Raw genomic sequence first — 18,770 nt, forward strand, 5'->3', positions numbered from 1 at the left:
TTTCAGCGTCCAATAAGAAGTCTCGTAAATTGAAATGTTGCAAGTTAATGACAACACCAGTGCGAATTCGATTTTGGAAATTATTTTCTTAATCTTTCCATCGAATCAATTGTTCTGTTGATTGAAGGCTTCCTCCAACGACTGAATGATTTATAAACTTTTCATGTAATGTTGCGAGTGCTGCAATTATCGATTGAATCCGTAGTTTTTCACCAACCGATAAACCACTCGATTGCAAATATCTGTTTGAAGTAATAATATTTTTAGCACTAATTCACACCCATTTACCAATGATTCCACTAGATTTATGATTCAATGATGGTAGAAGAGCATAAGCCTCTTCCACCATTTTAATTTAATCAGAATAATAGTTTAGTTCACTCGTTTTTTTTTTAACTATACTAGACAAACTTCAGAATTACAATGATGAAAAGGCGTGCTCAATGAGATTTATATAAGATTTAGATGACCTTAGATTGGCTGTCATAATCCAAAAGAAATTTCTTGAAAGTTCGAGAATATCAATTTTGTGTCATTTTCTAAGATCAAATACCAAATTTAACTTATATTGAATAACAATCTTTCTTTTAATGTAAGAGGGGAAATATCGAAATTAAAAGAACTATGATTTTGAATTTTTTCTATTTATTAAAAATTTTTTAGATTACATTGATTATTGTAAGATTTCCATTTCATCAACTGTGAATTCAAACTAATTATTAGCTCCACCATGGTACAACAATGATAATCCGTTGTCAGCGGCGAACTTACCCAATTTTTCAAATTCTCTATGATTTTCCAAAATTTTCATGTAGCTATTTTCAACAGTTGCCACAACTTTTGTTCCGTACACAGTTTTAAGTTCTTTTAAACCAGTAATTTTGTACGTTTTAGAGGGTTTTAATGTATCCATCTTGGTTGGTAAGTGTGTCTCACACTTGGTAATTTTATTTACCCTTGATAAATCCATTCTTACTGTTTGAATTATGTATCTCGACGTATTTCTTACAGTTTCAATTTATCAGTGATCCTAAACATGACTTGCATGGGTACAAATACAATTCATCCCCTCCAAACAAAGATTCCAGAATGATTTAATTTTGATACAATCATAAATTGAAACATGCGTATAAAACGTGTACATGATGTTTCATAATCCCCCCGCTGAAAACTTCCAGAACATGTCAAGGCTGTGAATCAACCCTGAGATCATGTAAATTCTTGCCCGATTTTCCAAGAAATATCTTGAGAAGGAGAGGGGGGGGCATGATTTTTCAGACTAACAAAAATTACATGTAATGTAGAAAAAAATCCTACAAAATACAATTTTTTAGCCAATCGTTGTAGTGATCACACAACAAAATTAGATGCTACAGTTTCAATAAGTCGGGCTAAACATATAAATAGATGATTCACCGTAAAAACGATTCAGTTGGGTTTTACATTTTCGGCATGTGTACAAATTTTACGTGCATCATGGAAACGATATTAGATGTTCAAGGCTTCAAGCAGCCAAATAATCAGTTTTTGGTGAAAGAATTCGCGACTATTACAATCAAAAATAATAATGATGGTATGAAAGACATTTCAGTATTAATTTTCAAACCGCCATATCAGTGAGGATACTTACCTGAAAAATATGAACGCATAAATTTGTGGCTGATACTTAATTATCATGGCATTCCATTGGAATCTTGAACAATACCATATGAGGAACTTCCATATATTCTTCATGTACTTGTCAAAGATCGAAACCGTATTTACGTGAAAGGAGATGGAAAGAAAAAATGGTTAGAAAGTTTAATTGACAGCTCAAAAGTTGTACTCAACTTGGATAAGCTTGAATGTCCTTTGCTTCATGCTCTGAATATAAATCATCTAAAAGATTGTGGGGTGCATAATGGAAAAAATGAACAAGCAGAAAAGAATGTAAAAATTCTAAAGGAATGGTATATGGTAAATTTTCATGAAAAACTCCAATTTGAATAGTCATTTGAATTGTGTTGCCTATTAAAAAATATAACAAAAATGTCAAGTGAAGATATTGCTTGTCTTCCAAAATATTTTTTCTTGAAGATTGTTCCAGAATACATTAACGATATTTGGGATAAATTACCGGAACATTTACAACTGGATAGAAATATTTTATTACAGCGTAAATGTTACAAACATTACATGCCATTAGATCGTACGAGAACGTTAAAATTGATTGTATACATTGTAAAAAAGAAAAAAACATTCATTCAAATACATAAAATAAAATGTCTATCTTTCTTTTTTAAATAAAAATTCTTTCTTAAGATAAAAAATCTTATTGTTATGGTTAAAGAAGTCATTTAAACGTGAAGAATCACAAATCGTGGTTCAGAAAATATAAAATGAAAAAAGATAATAATTTTTTGTTTCAAAAATTTTTTTACATTCAAAATACTTCAGTTATGATGACTCATATAGTAAATGAAATATTTCGATTGATTATTCATAATATATATTATGTCTTACTTCATGGGTAACATAGAATAAGTGTATAAACAAAGTGAAAAAGAGATAAAGGTAAAGAGAAAATATGATGCAGTTGACCGACTGAGTCAAACGTTAACGTTTCTAAATGAAATAAAATAAGTCGATTATTTTTCGACACATGGCCCTTCTAACTCTTGCATGAATCACAGCTTTTTAGTGGAAAATGAAAGTATAGATAAAGTGAGGAAGCGGTGGCAGAGCAAGGAAAAAATAAGAGAGCAGAGGCACGAGCGATAAAGAAAACACGTTTAATCAAAAATCCAATCGAAAAAATATGTGTCTTTCAAATTAATTATCCGTCGTTTACGAACTATTTTAATAAATAAAAGAGGAAAAAAATGTCATCGATAAATTTTTTTCTAGTGAGAATTTTTTATTGTTGTCGAATTATTTTCTCTATCTGTAATTTGATGCTGAGCGATGCGATCAAGGCCTCTATATATATATATATTTGAATCAATATCGTTTAATGATTCTTCACCATTGGCCTATTTGAAGAATATAAACATTTAGCCATGGTGTATGATGCATAAGACAAAATACTTAGTTTATTTCCGACAGTGAAACCGATCAAACCATACTAAGTAAGTAATGACTTTTTTCTTAATTCAAGTGTAAAAAGTGTGTTTCTTCATACATTAACATGATTATTTATTAAGTGTAATTATAAATTTCATGAATTATTAAATGATAATTTATCAAGTAGGGAAATTTTTTCTTTAAGTTCAACAAGAATCTATCATAATCGTTATTACTTTTTAGAAAAAAATGTGCACTTTTATTTTCCCGGAGGCCTGATTTGACCGGCCTTTCAGCCTCCTAGAAATTCTAATTTTGATGGCACTAGAAGATCATTGGGAAGAGACGGGAGGGACAGGAGGCGAGGATAGTGAGGAATAATTTCTACCACCTCTACCCCCAAAAATTGATGACGATAATTATGATGATGATTCCACTGACTATGATGATGGTTATGATACTGTAAGTCTTTTTTTATAATTAGTTTTTCTAGTTTTACTTATATGAAAAAAGTTATTAAAGAGAAAAATTTTTAGTTTCTTACACGTAGATTACTTGGAAACCATCATTATAGAAAAAAAAGGAAAATATATTATAATTTTTTTTTAATAAAAAAAAATTAACTCGAAAGATAAATTGTTTTCACTTTAAAACTCCTCCCACCATCTAACATCCTTGAGACATATCACCGCCTTTTTTTTTTGACAGTTATTTTTTTTGTTGATAATTAAGTTATAAACAAAGTCACTAAAAAATCGGTATTATAGCTGATCATATCTGTCGGTAACTTATCGCCAATCAAAGTTGATATTATCACAAAAAATAATTTATCGCCAATCGTGGTCGGTAAAAAAATCGCAATCGTTATGATCGCTGAAGATAATTTATCGCTGTCGATAACTTATCGCGGTCGGTAAGTCAATGATTTACCGCCAGAAGTTCACGGTCGGTAATTAGTGTGGATCAAAACCCACTTTTCACCTCGGCCGGTATTGCAAGTGGTTCTAGAACTCTCCTTATATATCTATTATAATTTATAAGCGATAAAACCTGATATATACTGTAACGTTAATTTTTCTACCCCCCCATAAAAGGGGTATATTCTATAACGCACCTTCCTTCAGGTGAGAATCCTGAGTAGAACCATCCCTGGGAGACTAATACTACTTTATCTAGGGCGCCAAGTTATTTTTATTCACCAGAACAACTAAACTGGTATAACTTACAACTAATTCAAACTTAAATCTAAACTCCAGATCTCAACTTACTAACTAACTCAAAATCTACGCAATATCTCAAAGTCTCAATACTTAAAACTAAATCTCAAACTTATATCAAAGTCTCACTACTTAAAACTAAATCTCAAACTTGTATCTAACTTAACTAAGATGGTTCTACAAAAATCAGGATCCTCCTGAACAGGGCATGTCCTGGCCCTCAGTTGTGTAGGTTGTAGAGAGGGGTCGTATTCGGCCAACAAAATAAAATTACACAACCGAAATAATCGAAATAAGAGACCAAACGAAATAAACTAACTAATGTACTGGGTTGAAGGTCCCCGAACTACCAGAAATAAACTAACAAGTTCAACATGTTCTTTTAACTCTCAAATTTATTATAATAATTTTCTCAATTAGGTTTTCTTAACCATTACTAGAACTCAAAACATCATCACAAATTTCTATATCAAATAAACAGTTACGCTATCACGATCTTCAAAATAAATCAACTAGAACTCCGACTTGTTACAATTCTGGAGCTCAAATAAACCTTACTTACTAACTAAAGACTATTTCTTAACAAAATATTTCTCAATAAATCGTAATTCAAAATTCTAAACTCACAAACGCAATATTTTAATTTTCCACAATGTACAAATCTTTAAATCGAATCAATTAAACTAAATCATATCTTCTTTATCAAAATCTGCAATTAAGCTTAAACTAACGAGTACGAGAGCAAACCAAGCCTTACGGATTTTCTTTAATTTAACAAAAATAATCTTTACTAGCTACATATTTACCTATAAACCCATTACAAATCTCTTCTCAATAACTTACAGTTTCAGCAGAGCTCTAGATGTTAATAGTTTTACTGAACCTGGTCCTAGTTGTTCTGGACCTCCTTTCACAGGAGCAGTACTTCTCCTGTGTTCTAGCTTGCTGACTGCACCTTCACTGGATCTCCGTCTTCTCTAACTCCAGTCCTGGCTTGATCTTGACTGCCTTCTCCTGTGGCTTGCACTCGACGACTCCGAGCTTGGCTATCTCTCGACTCCCTTCCAAAAATCTCAAATCCAAAATCCTTAATCTTTTTTCCTTCTTTCCCTTCCAGGGACTAACTCTTTTCAAATTATCAAGGCACATTTCCCATTGGTGGTTATCTTCACGTGACTTCTCCCAGATTTTCATGTGGAGGGGTCACTTAATTCTAAGGTGCACCCAAAACTTAATTCTAAACTCAAAAACTTATCTTCTAGACTCAACAACTTAATCCTAGGCTCAAAACTTAATCCTAAGACCACATCCACACTTCCATCTTCTCCTTGGAGTCCCATTTCACTGGCGACAGCCCCGTGACTACAACCCTTAGGGCTGGAACGTCTCCCAGCATGGGAAAACTGTAGGGTGACTCGTTCGTTTGGTCTTCTTCTCCACTACAGCCTCCCAACTCTCCTCACAACGGTCCATATTTCTTGATAACTTTACTTGTTGATTTTAACTCTGCTTCTTTTGTGTTATTGAGATTACAAACTAATTTTAATTACTAAATAAATCCCTTAGCCTTGGTTTGCATGAAATAATAATTAATAACTTGATAAATAATAATTACTCTCTACAAATAAGATTAATAAGAAAAATATACAAAAATCAATTGAAAATAACTCTTATAACTTATAAACTTAAATGAAACAATAATATAATTAAGCCATTAAGTATTTTGGCGTACAGGAAATAATTATGATGAATAAAACATGGAAAATAGGCATAATTCGACTATAGAAGTCAAGGTACTGCTCAAATGAGCTTTAAGCAAATAGATTTTCTCTATAAATCATTACTAGAATACTCTCAATGGGCTATTATCAGCCTTAAATATTTAATAAAACAATTCTAGAGCTGACAATGGGACGTTATCGAAAAATAACGTCACAATACAAAACAACATTTTCCACAAAAGCAGATAATTTCAAAAACGGGAAATTGTAATCATGATCGGCCTCAAAATTAAAAATCAGATTACTGTGATTGCTTATGGGATTTTGAATATTGTTTTGCCTACTTCTAACATGTAAAAGGTCAATACTGTCTAATGAGCAAATACTGTTTTCGAATTCTTTCAATTCGTATCGCACGAGAAGACGCTTATATGCACTCTTAAATTGGAAAGCATTGAGATTGTTATTAAAGACTCCACGACTACGTATTGCACTAAAAAATGTTTCTATGTAATCTTGCAATAGCTTATAGGTGAGTAAGTAGGTCAGTCCTTTCTTTTTTAACTGTTTGAATAGTGGAAAAATATTTCTAAGGCAGATTATCATACCCTGAGATCCTGTTTTTTGACCACTTTGCACAATTTTATTCCATCACCACTATACAAAGAATTGATGTATTTTTCAAAGCTCTCTGCTGCACTTTTCAATGTAACGAAGTTACATTTTTAAGGCCGATATTATAGAAAATTAATTAGTCTGATGAATCGATAATCAGTAAAATCATTTTATCGACCCATGAGAAATAGCGCAAAATTTAAATTATCGGCGAAGCCTATTAAAACCAGGTATGAGAGCGGTAAATGAAGTTAAAATTGGATTTTAATTTGTGTCTAGAGAATTTACTTTGTAACGTATCCGCCATAGAATCGTGAGCCATGAAATTTAGATAAGTTTTAAATTGGGGCGGGAATTTTCTTGGGGATTCGCCTTGAGAAAATTTAGTCGTTACATCAACTTTTCTTTATTTCCGTCTTTTCAAGATATATTAAAAGTACCTTTTGCAAATTTATTTTTACAATTTAAAATGTCACTCATGTCATTAAAGTTTTTACAAAAGGTAGCAGTAGCCTGACATTTCGAATTTTTATAATGGATATCTTTGGTAATTAATTTACTGGCCAATCTCAAGCCTTTTTTTTTCTGCAATTCGAATAATTTTTCGATAAAATTCCAAACCATTTCCTTTCCGTCAGCAGTTTTTAATACTTTCAAATCACCTAAAGTGTTACGAACTATCTTCATCATATGGCATAAATCATAAAAAATGTAACGTATTTGGTTGGTTATTGGATTTGTAAAGTAAGGTTTAAGATTCGGACCATCTGTTCGAAACAAAATATTTTCGATATAAATATGGATTTATTTCATACTAAAGATAAAATAATAAAGTTTTACTCTAAAAAATTTTTTTTTCGTTTTAAATATATTTTTTTTCCAATCCATGCAGAGAAATATGAAATTAAAAATGTATGTTTTAAAATCATATAATCATTACTTAAGTTTGTACAAATTTAATTTACATTCAAAAAATTATTGGTCGGAAACTAGAAGATATTTATTGATTCCATAATTTAATATTTTTGATTGTAAAACAACGTTTCTCAAATGGAATTAATTTTTTTTCAATGTAAGGAAATTACTTTTTTAAACCAAAGATTGTTGCTTCCATTCTGAAAACTGTATGATATAAATGAATAATTTATTTCTTTGAAGTAAATCAATATTTTTTTGAAACTGCAGAGTATATCATTGATGTGAATGTGTAATTCATCAATGGAAATAATTTATTTCTTTAAATTGAAATATATTACTTGTTATTGAACATTTTAATAACTACATGCTATGAAACCTTTTTGAAATCTAAAGAAATACTTCTCACATTTAAATAGACATCATAACCGAAATCGTTGTTAAACATACAAAACATTTATTCTTAAATTGTTGACTTACTATGCTAAATAAAATTATATTTTGACTTTATTATTGTACTGTACTTCTTATAATGATTTATAAACTTAAAGTGACAATTTTGTAGTAAAATTAGTAGATCATTAAACAAAACCATATATATATTAGGTACAAGGTACGTATTGTATACCGTTTGACATTAAAAATGCTATTACACGGATGAAAATCAAGAAGGTTGCTCTAAAAGATGTATCCCCATTTTTCTGATACTTGGACTTCATAGCCATGTACATGATCATCAAAGCGCAAAGTATGCATTTTTAAAAAAATAAATGAGACTTTATTATAAGTATTCACTAAAATGTGTATAATTTTACCAAAACTGTGGAATAGTCCATCAGTGTCAACGGTTATCACCAGATCTTTACAGTAATACGTACCATATATTTTAACCTAAGATACTGATTTATGTGTTACATCTTTATAACAATAAATAATATTTTCATGTAAAGAATAATCAGTTAAACAGTTATTATTATTATTATTATTATTATTATTATTATTATTATTATCTTGCGATTCGTCAGAGGTGTCTGGCCAGGGATCCCAGGGCTCCGACCCACCTGGGGCCTGACCAGACGGGATTATCCTGCAGGCACCCGACTCCCTCAGGTTTGAGGGTGAGCCGGGGCTGCAGCCGTTCAGTCATTTGTTACAGTCGTCTCAGGATTCGGAGAGAACCAAGGATGACCGCTTTCTGCATACGAGCCGCGAGAATCTCAGCCTGACTACGGCAGACTGGTATTGTTCGAAGCTCTGTCAGAAAGCGGTCCCTCATCCCTCCGAGTGCGCCAATCACTAGGACTATCACGTGCGCCGTGTGTTCGGAATAGACAGTTCTCATGACCTCCATGAGCTCTCTGTAGCGTTCCTGTTTACTCTCTTCTTTTGCACGTATATTTGTCTCAGCCGGGGCTGAGAACTCAATGTAATATACGTGCTTGGTGGTATGGTCGAAAAGAGTAATATCCGGCTTATTGTGTTCAATACGTTGGGGGCGTAGAGAGCGGGTAATTCCAAAGAATTTTTGCTCTCTCGTTCTCAACGACTGACTCAATTTCACCGGGCACATAGGGCAGCACTGGTGTCTCGTCTATTCCATAAGAGTGCCGAAGGTGGTAATACAGCACTCTTAGGGCGGCGTTATGCCGGTGAATGTAGGCTGAGCGCGCTAATATCGGACAAGCCGATAAAACATGAAATAGCGTCTCATCTACATCACCGTGACAAACTCGGCATCTTGTGTCCTCGAGTTGCTCGTGCATAACATCACGCCGATAGGCGAGGGTGGAAAATACACCATCTTGGCAGGCCATAATGAATCCTTCGGTCTCAGAGAACAAGCCAGCTGACTTAAGGTATTGGAAAGTCAGCTGGTGTGACAAGTCCTGTGTGTCGAGATGACGATAAAACACACCATGTAAGGACTTTGCCACATGTTCGTCGAGCAGTTTTAACTGCTCGGTTGTTTTTATATCGACCTTTCGCTGCCCTCTGGTCAATTGCAAAAGCTTTAGACCGTCTGGGCTGCTAGGGTCGAAAACTGAGCCGAGGTTCTGCGCTGCCTGATATGCTGCTCTATATAGGAACGCATCCCTTCCCAATAGTTCAAAGCTGTTCACGAACTTGAGAAGAGGTTCAGAGCTCTCATAGATGTCATAAGCCAGGCCTATCACTAACCTGTCATGTAGACACTCCAAACTTAGTAGTCCACGCCCTCCCAGATCACGGGGAAAGTATAGGCGTTGGACAGAAGATCGTGGGTGATGACTTCGATATAATGTCATCACTTTCCTCGTGATAATGTCCAGATCTTTAAGCTCTTTTCGGAGCCATTTAAGAACTCCGAATGAGTATAGCAAGACTGGGACAGCGAGCATATTCGTGGCTTTGACTTTGTTAGGGCCTGATAATTCAGAGCCCCATATTCTCTTAAGTCGCCACTTGTACTCACTGCGGAGAGTATCTTTGATGACAGACACGTCCTGCAAAGGAGATTGTGCCTGTCCAAGATATCGGTATGACTCTCCAGCATCCAGATGTTTTATGATGCTCCCGTCTATAAGCTCGACATTATCACTCCAGTTCGGCGATCTTCCTTTTACTAAGTGGGCAACTGCGCACTTGTCCAACCCGAACTCCATGCCGATTGCACTGGTATACTCGGAAACAACCTCTAGGGCTGTTCGGAGTCTCTCAGGACTTGCCGCGTACACTTTCAAGTCATCCATATAAAATAGATGTGTGACTTTGTGTACGCGGTTGGAGACTCGTCCGGCTTTATATCCAGGCGTTCGGCGTAGAGTGACAGATAATGGCTCCAGTGAGATGCAAAATAGAAGAGGACTCAGGGTATCTCCCTGGTATACGCCTCTTCTGAATGGCACTGCTCTGGTAGACACTTTTGTTTCACCAGATGTTACGGTGAAACGTGTCCTCCAGAGCGGCATCAGATGTTCGATGCATCTCACTATTTGTGGGGGTACTGAAAGGCATTCGAGCAAGTAGAGGAGAAGCTCGTGTGATGTTGTATCAAATGCCTTTCTGTAATCCACCCAGGCCATTGACAAGTTGCGCTTGTAGTAGTATGCGTCCATTGTGACGCATCGGTCTACTAGCAAGTTCTCCTTGCAACCTGTCAAGCCACGCTTGCTGCCACGTTGTTCGTTTATCTGTCTCCATACAGGTTCTATTGCAGTCAAAATCCTCTCGTTCAAAATCTTTGTAAACAATTTGTAGAGAGTATTTAGACATGCAATAGGCCTGTAGTTTTTGGGGTTGGACAGATCACCACTTTTGGGGATCAGCACAGTACGCCCTTCAACGAGCCATCCAGGAATGGGTGTATCTCCTCCTAGATATTCTGAGAAGATACGAGCCAGATGCTGGTGGGATGAGGTCAATTTCTTCCACCAGAAGGTGGGGATTGCATCTGGCCCAGGGGCAGCCCAGTTCTTTGTGCCCCTTAGAGCATTCCTGATTTCATCCATGCTGACTCGTTGAAACTCTTCAGGAATTCGTGATAGATGTTCGTCACAGAATTCTCTGAACAGTTGAAGGGCTGGAGTGTCTACATCTAGCGCACTAGCGCGACCATATATTTCAGTCCAATAGGTTTCAACTCTTTCTGCACTCGGGGGCTCATAAGTGACAGGGGCTTGCGGCTTAAGAAAGCGCGAAGGGTCAGATTGGAACAATCTGTTGTCCCTTCGTCGCTTGTACCGCTTTGCTAATGACTTTTTAACGGCCATTAGCGATCTTATTTTGCCTGTGTACCTTTCCTTTAGGATCAGTAACACGGCCGTATTCACAGTGTGATGTTCACGTCTGATACTCGCCACGATACGCCGAATTCTTGGCGTATAAGGCCTGTGAGTATTTAAGTGATCCATCACACTGTGAATACGAGATGCACCCTGTCGAGCCTTCTTGATCTTAATTGCAATCTGTTCGATGCGTCTTTTCAGGCTTAACTCAGGATTGACAGGTGTTCGTCTGACCTGAGTAAACCCTCGAGCCACATCATAGACTGCATTGTTGAGTGCAAAAAGATCTACACTATCTGGTACCCGGTGGTCGAGATCTTCGTTAGCGCTAGCTAGGTGTTCTGCAGAGAGCGTAATTTTCCGGAGAAAATTACCCTCTCTGCTGGTGAAGTCCTGGTGATTGGTGCCCTCAGGGGGAGGAGATGGGGGTTCTGCAGTGAGAGAAGGGTGGAACGGGAGTATGCTCCACCTCGGTGCGGCTGTCTCGGGTGTTAGTGAGACTTCGCCCTCAGTCTCTGAAGCGTTTGATACTGAAGAGTCAGAGTCTGACTCCTCTTCTATCCGCCGTCGAGACTGAGTATACCGCACCTGCGATGCGAGCGCCGCCTGCGTTAGATGTTGTAACTCTGGGTGCATTTCGCACCACAGAGTATGCAGGCGCCTGGCATAGCCTGAGGTCTGTGGCTCGCATCTCTCCCAACACTGCATCAAATCCCGTCTCAGCTCCTCCGTCCACCTGAGGCGCTGTAGGGGTGGTCCGTGGTCAGTATAGCTGTTGGAACGTATCGTAAGGCCCCTCCCAACTGTTCCGTGGCCCTCATCCGAAGAGGGCCGGTGCAGGTCTATCGTTAGTAACCTGTTAAGATCCTTTGCAGGGGTGGTTAGCCCACTGCAAAGGTGGTGATGTTTAACGAAACCGAGATGGATAGTTTCGTTCCTCACGCCCAGAAGGCCATCACCAGTGAGGAGGGAAAAACTGGCTGTACGGACTTATTCCATTACCGTAGCGAGAGGAGCACCCCTCGGCCAGACAGTATTTGCCACGTTGTTCGTTTATCTGTCTCCATACAGGTTCTATTGCAGTCATGCAAAATTTTTTATTTTTATAACGAATCCTATCATAAATAAATAATTCAATAATTTAATAATAAATAAAATTTTCTCTAATGAGAGAGCTTTGAGTGTTGAATCAAAGTTTCTTAAACGTTGATCAGAATTTATCTTTGAGTCACAATTTGCATAATGATGATAATGATAATAAAGTTTGTGCTCAAACCAGACTATGTCATGACTTGATAGGGAGGGTTTTATTTGTACATTCTTAGAAAATCATTTGAGTGAGTCAGTGCTTCAAAGTTACCAGTAAGATCAATGATCAATTATACTTTCGAAATAAGAGATATTTTTAATTAGTGAAAAAAATCTCAGTTTTGTGAGAAATCAAAGTAGATAATACATCAAATAAAAATCAAAAAAGGATCAAAAGTGAGTCAATTTTCAATAATAATCTTTATAATGAATATTTTTTTGATAATATAATCTAATAACCTAATAATCTTTAAACTATTTTTTTTTTTTTTACTTTTATTGATTTACCATTATTTTTATTGACCTGTTATTTATTTTTCTGTTGAGTCTATTTTATTTGAATAAAATACATAAAAGTAAATAAACAATAAATCCTAATCAATTATTATTTATTTAAGATTGCTCAAGGAGGAATTTTTGAAATTGAGAAGAAAATTATAGTTCCCAAAGAGTGGCAAAACTTTACAAAAGATAACCACCTGACAAAAGAAATAAAATTTGCGATGAAGCTGTGAAATGATTTGACAGTGAGTTCGGAAAATTTTCTGTTCTCCCGTGGAAACACTCTGACAACGCTAATAATCTATCCCAATGAGAAAGTATGGGTCTTTGCCAAAGTCGTTGAGATTAAAAATATGGGATTCTCTACTCAGAGGCGATAAATCCTTTGAAAATTTTAAACAATGATTTTGGAGAAAACGATTTAGATAGGTAAATATTAAGTTTAATATGATATTGAAAAACTAATAAATACTTATTAATAAAGGTTGCAACTCATTTAATAATATTAAAACAATTTATTTGTCTTTGTTTCAGTAACTACATCCAACCCTCGAGTTTTGTTTATATAGTCCTGCCACCCATTCAACGGCATCATGTCCATCGAGTGGAGGAAAACTTAATTTTGTATTTGGAACTCATGGGAATGACATTTGAGACAATACCAAGTTCTTTTCCTTGAATGGTACAATCGCACGATTGATTTATGACGATATCGAGTTAACTTATTTATTCGTTCCAATGTATCCTCACCAATTACGTGATAATGACATAATTCTATATGTTAATGAGAAGGATGAAGAAGATGAAGATAGTGAAGTGAAGAGCGATAACCCTATAGAGGAATGAATCCACTTTCTTTTTATTATTATAATTACATAATAAATTGATTTTCGCAATTTTTTCATGAACTCAAGTTAAGTATGTTTTATTTTAAGTTTGTATTAAATTTTAAGTACATGTTTTTTATTTTATAATTTATATATAATAAGTTTTTGAAATAAAAATTGATTAAAATGATAAATATGTCATCTTTTTTCGGAATTTTTTATCATTTAAAATTGTTTTGATAAAAAAATTGAACTAACTAGAAGAAATCTTTATTATTCTTTATTTATAAAATACTTTGATATAAAAAAAAATTTGTAATATTTTTACTTAATACATCTTATCTAGATAATATTTAAAACAAAAAACTTCTTTTATTGGACAATGAGCAATTCTTTTTTAATCTTTGAGCTTAAAATACCGTCCACATGAAAAAGCCTCCATGCTTTGATAAATTACTTCATCTTCTTGTCATATGAATTGTCGGATTATTTCAAACTTTGGACATCCCACAAATTCCAGATTTATATAATTTATGATGTGTAATTTCTTAAATTTAGATTCTTCAAAGTTTTCGCCTTTGTATGCAATCACCATTCCTCTTTCTTTAGCTTCAGAGGCAGATTTCAATAAAAATGTATTAAGATTCAATTGATCTTCATTATCTTTTTGATCACGGAAAAGCAATCCATGTACATGATGTAAACAGTAAGATGCAGTTTTCTTATCTTGAAGTGACCACTCTTCAAAATTTTCAATTTTATAAAAATTAAACTTAACTTAATACATTTTATAAAACAATACATTTTACTTAACTTAAAACATTTTATAAAAATTAGACTTAACTTAATCCACCAGAAGGAACATGTATGTAGCTTAATTCTTTGCACACAAATTTACCATTTGCTATAAACCCTTCCATATCAATTATATAGAGAATACTATTATCCATTTTTCTTTCAACATGCAACGTTCTACACCGAGTTGAAATAATAGAATAAGCTTTTTGTGGAATTCGCATTTGATTTTATCGACATTAAAAAAATTCACCATCTATACTATTTTAATATCATCGATCTTTTTCATTAGGCTATAAAATAATTTCTAAGAAATGATGTCATTTTCTTTACATTCACATTTTAAAAGTCAGAGAGGGAAACGAGCTCGTAGATTTTAATTCCAATTGAGTAATAAATTAATGAACATTAACGAGTGCATTTACAAAATGAGGGATTACTGTAAAGAGTTAATTAAAATGATGGAAGAAGCTTATGTGCTTCTTTCATGATTAAGTGGATCAAGTAGACATGAAACTTTGAACAAATGATTGGAGATCGTTCGTAAAAAATATTGCAACATTAAAAAGACAATTACAAGACAAAATTTCAGTGGGTAAAAAAATTAAAATACAATCAACTATTTTATTATTACAGTCATTGTATGAAAAATTTATGTTTATTATCATGGTGGGAATTCTTCATCTTCAAATGAACATCAATCGGTATGACCCATTATCAGCAGGAGAAAAATCAACTTGGATTCCTCTACTAAAGTTTATAAAAGATAAACGTGCAGTGCTAAACATCAAGAACGACGACCAATGCTGCTTTCTTTGGGCAGTTACAGCAACTTTGTATCCAGCCAAGATAAATCCTCAACGAACTGCGTCATATCCAGATTATCGAACTGTTCTCCAGTGTGAAGGTATCAATTTCCCAACAACTCTTCATGATATCCGAAAATTTGAATTATATAATAACATTTCAATAAACGTTTATGGATTAAGTAATAATGATAAAATAGCTCCATTATATTTAAGTAAATGTCATCATGAAAAATATATCCATTTGTTGATGGTAGAGAGCAATGTTCAAATCGATAATGACAATAATTTAACACCTACTTATCATTCTTGTTTGATCAACGACCTTTCTAGATTAGTTAATTCTCAAATTTCCCATAGTAAAACAAAAGAATATTTATGTGATCGATGTTTGTGTCATTTTAAATTTGAAAAATCATTCAATAATCATCATAATGATTGTATTAAAATGAATAAAACAGCAATTACTTTTCCTCCAAGTGATGAAAAAATTAAATTAAAAAATTATCAAAATCAGGAACACGTTCCATTCGTTGTATATGCTGATCTGGAATGTATACTTAAATTACAGATAATACTAAGCAGAAACACATTCCATGTAGCGTTGCTTTCTATTCTCAATGCACTTATGATGAGTCAAAATCTTATTTTTCTTTAAAACGTAGAATTGATTGCATTGATTGGTTCATTGGAGAATAAAAAAAATTATCAGAACATATAAAAGACGCTATTAAACGTATTGTGCCAATGAAACCATTAACTTCACAGCTGCAAAAAGCTCATCAACAAGCTAGAAAATGTCATATTTGTAATGGAATTCTTTTACATGGTCAATCTAAAATTCGTGATCATTGTCACTCTATCGGAAATTATCGCGGTCCAGCTCACAACAGATGTAATTTGAATGATCAGTCTTCCCATATCATTCCAATAGTTTTTCACAATCTTTCGGGGTATGATTCTCATTTTTTAATTAAAGGATTAGCAGCAACATCATTCAAAGGAAAAATAGATTTATTGCTAATTAATACAGAAAAATACATAACTTTCACAAAAACTATTGGTAGAGTAGAAAACAATATTAATAGAAAAAGAACTTGTGAAGTACCAATTAAATTACAATTCATAGATTCTTTTAGATTCCTGGCTAGCAGTATTGATGAATTAGCATCATTTTTAGATGATATTAAAAAAAAAAATTACCAAAAAGTTTTATAAACATCCCGAAGAATTTAAATTAGTCGTACGAAAAGGTGTTTTCCCTATATGAATATATCGATAACTGGGATAAACTTTATGAAACCCAACTCCTTGCGCTATCTGCATTTTATTCTAAGTTAAATGATGCAAGCATATCAGATAAAGACTGTCAGCATGTACTCAATGTTCGACATAAGTTTCAGTTTAAAACTCTGGGCGATTATTCCGATTTATATTTAAAAACTGATGTTTTACTCTTAGCTGATATTTTTGAAAATTTTCGCATAAATTGTTTATCTGCTTATGATTTAGATCCTGTACATTACTAAACAGCACTAGACCTAGCTTTCGATGCTATGTTCAAATATACAGGAATCGAACTTGATCCGTTACAAGACGTTGAGACGTAGAATTTCCTAGAAAAAGATATTAGAGGAGGTGTATCTCAATGTTTCAATAGATATGCCAAATCTAATAATAAGTATATGAGAAATAACTTTGATCAAAACAAAAATGAATCATATGTAATGTGTTTTGATGTACATAATCTTTACGGTGCAGCAATGAGTCAATACTTGTCCACTAATTCTTTTAGATGGGTAACTGAAAAGTTTAATTCAGATAATGTCAATGATTTAATTTTGAATAATCCCAAAAATGCTCTTACTGGTTCAGTTTCCATATAACATGACAATTTTTGAAAGTCAGAAAACATTTTATCAGCCATTTTTTCGGCACGTTCCAACTGTTCATCAATTTTTCCTGATTTCTTTATTTCTTTAAATTTAATTATTGTAATTTCTACATATAGAATGATGAAAAGATATGATTGGAAACACAACTCAAATGTATATATTAAGAGTAATTTCACTTGAATCTTTCTGGCACAAAATCTCAAATGCAATTGAATCTAATTTGAAGATCCTAAATCTAATAAAGAATTATACTGCGTCATTTCATAAGCTTTATCTGAATAAAACAACATTCTGTCATAAGTTTTCACAAAATAAATAATGTAAACATATTCTCAGAAATAGTGTCGAATATGAACAAAACATCAATCAATCAATTCTTCTTTTGTTTTTATTCTGACATTAATAAACGATATCATAAATCATTCCCATATTTTTTTAGTACTTTTTCAACTAAAAAACCTCCTTCTATCGATTGATTTTGATGATTTGTTAATTTATAAGTTACTGGGTGTGTATTTTTCACTTCACTGACAGTAAAGATTTCAGTGGTCCAGTTAGGAGTGTACCCGTTTTCGAATATATGTTTATATTTGCTAATGCGAACTTTATTATCAACGTTGAACTTATTTTTCTTTTCATTTTTACAACTTTTAACTTTCTATAAATATTATCGAACAATCGTTTTTCATTAGCTGAAGACGCATCGACAGGCTTTACTTCAATGGTACGATGTTTATTTTTATATGATGTTAATAATTCAGGTAAAAGATTAATCCATTTATAATTTCCATATAAAGTGAATTTCTTCTACATTTTTTCTTTTAGAGTTCGATAAAATCTTTCACTAACTGATGCTTTAAGATTACTAGATGTTAAGTACATTTTGATGTTATGCTGTTTGATAAGTCCTTCGAAATCCTTATTATAAAACTCTTCTCCTCTATCAACATGTAAACCTTTAGGAACTCTTTTTTCATTTAAAATGACCATGATTGCTGCAGTGACATCTTTAGCACTCTTAGATTTAGTTGATATAGCCCAAGCATACTTAGAGAAAATGTCAATAACTGTTAATAAATATTGATATCCTTTATTATAAGATACATATGCTGACATATCAACAAGATCAGCTTGCCAAGTCTCGTCCAGATCTCGTATATCCACATGTCGTCGTTGAAAATTTTTTTCACTGGCCTATAAAGTTCTTCAACAATTTTCCTTTTTTCTTTATTCATAGCAACTGGACTTTAGGTCTTCCTTTTAATTTTTTCTCAACGTTTTCTTCTCATTTCTTGATAATATCGATACATCTACTATCTGCTTCTTTAAACGCATTCAATTGATCAAACTGAAAAAATTCAATTATTTTGTTCGATTCAGTCTTCAAATTTTGTTGTGCTGTTTGTGATGATTTCAATTTCTGTTTTACTTGCTTACTGATATTTTCAATTTTGCTTAGAGATTTTGTATCTCTTGTGTTGAAGGTGTTATCGTATTACTGGTACTAGATTTAACAACTCTCAATAATACAGCATCATTTGGATCTACTGAATCAGCAAGGTTGCACAACCTTTTATTATCCC

This window comes from Chelonus insularis, unplaced genomic scaffold, assembly GCF_013357705.1.
Source record: "Chelonus insularis isolate UGA/USDA-ARS -01 unplaced genomic scaffold, ASM1335770v1 contig_24_pilon, whole genome shotgun sequence".
Classification (NCBI taxonomy): domain Eukaryota; kingdom Metazoa; phylum Arthropoda; class Insecta; order Hymenoptera; family Braconidae; genus Chelonus; species Chelonus insularis.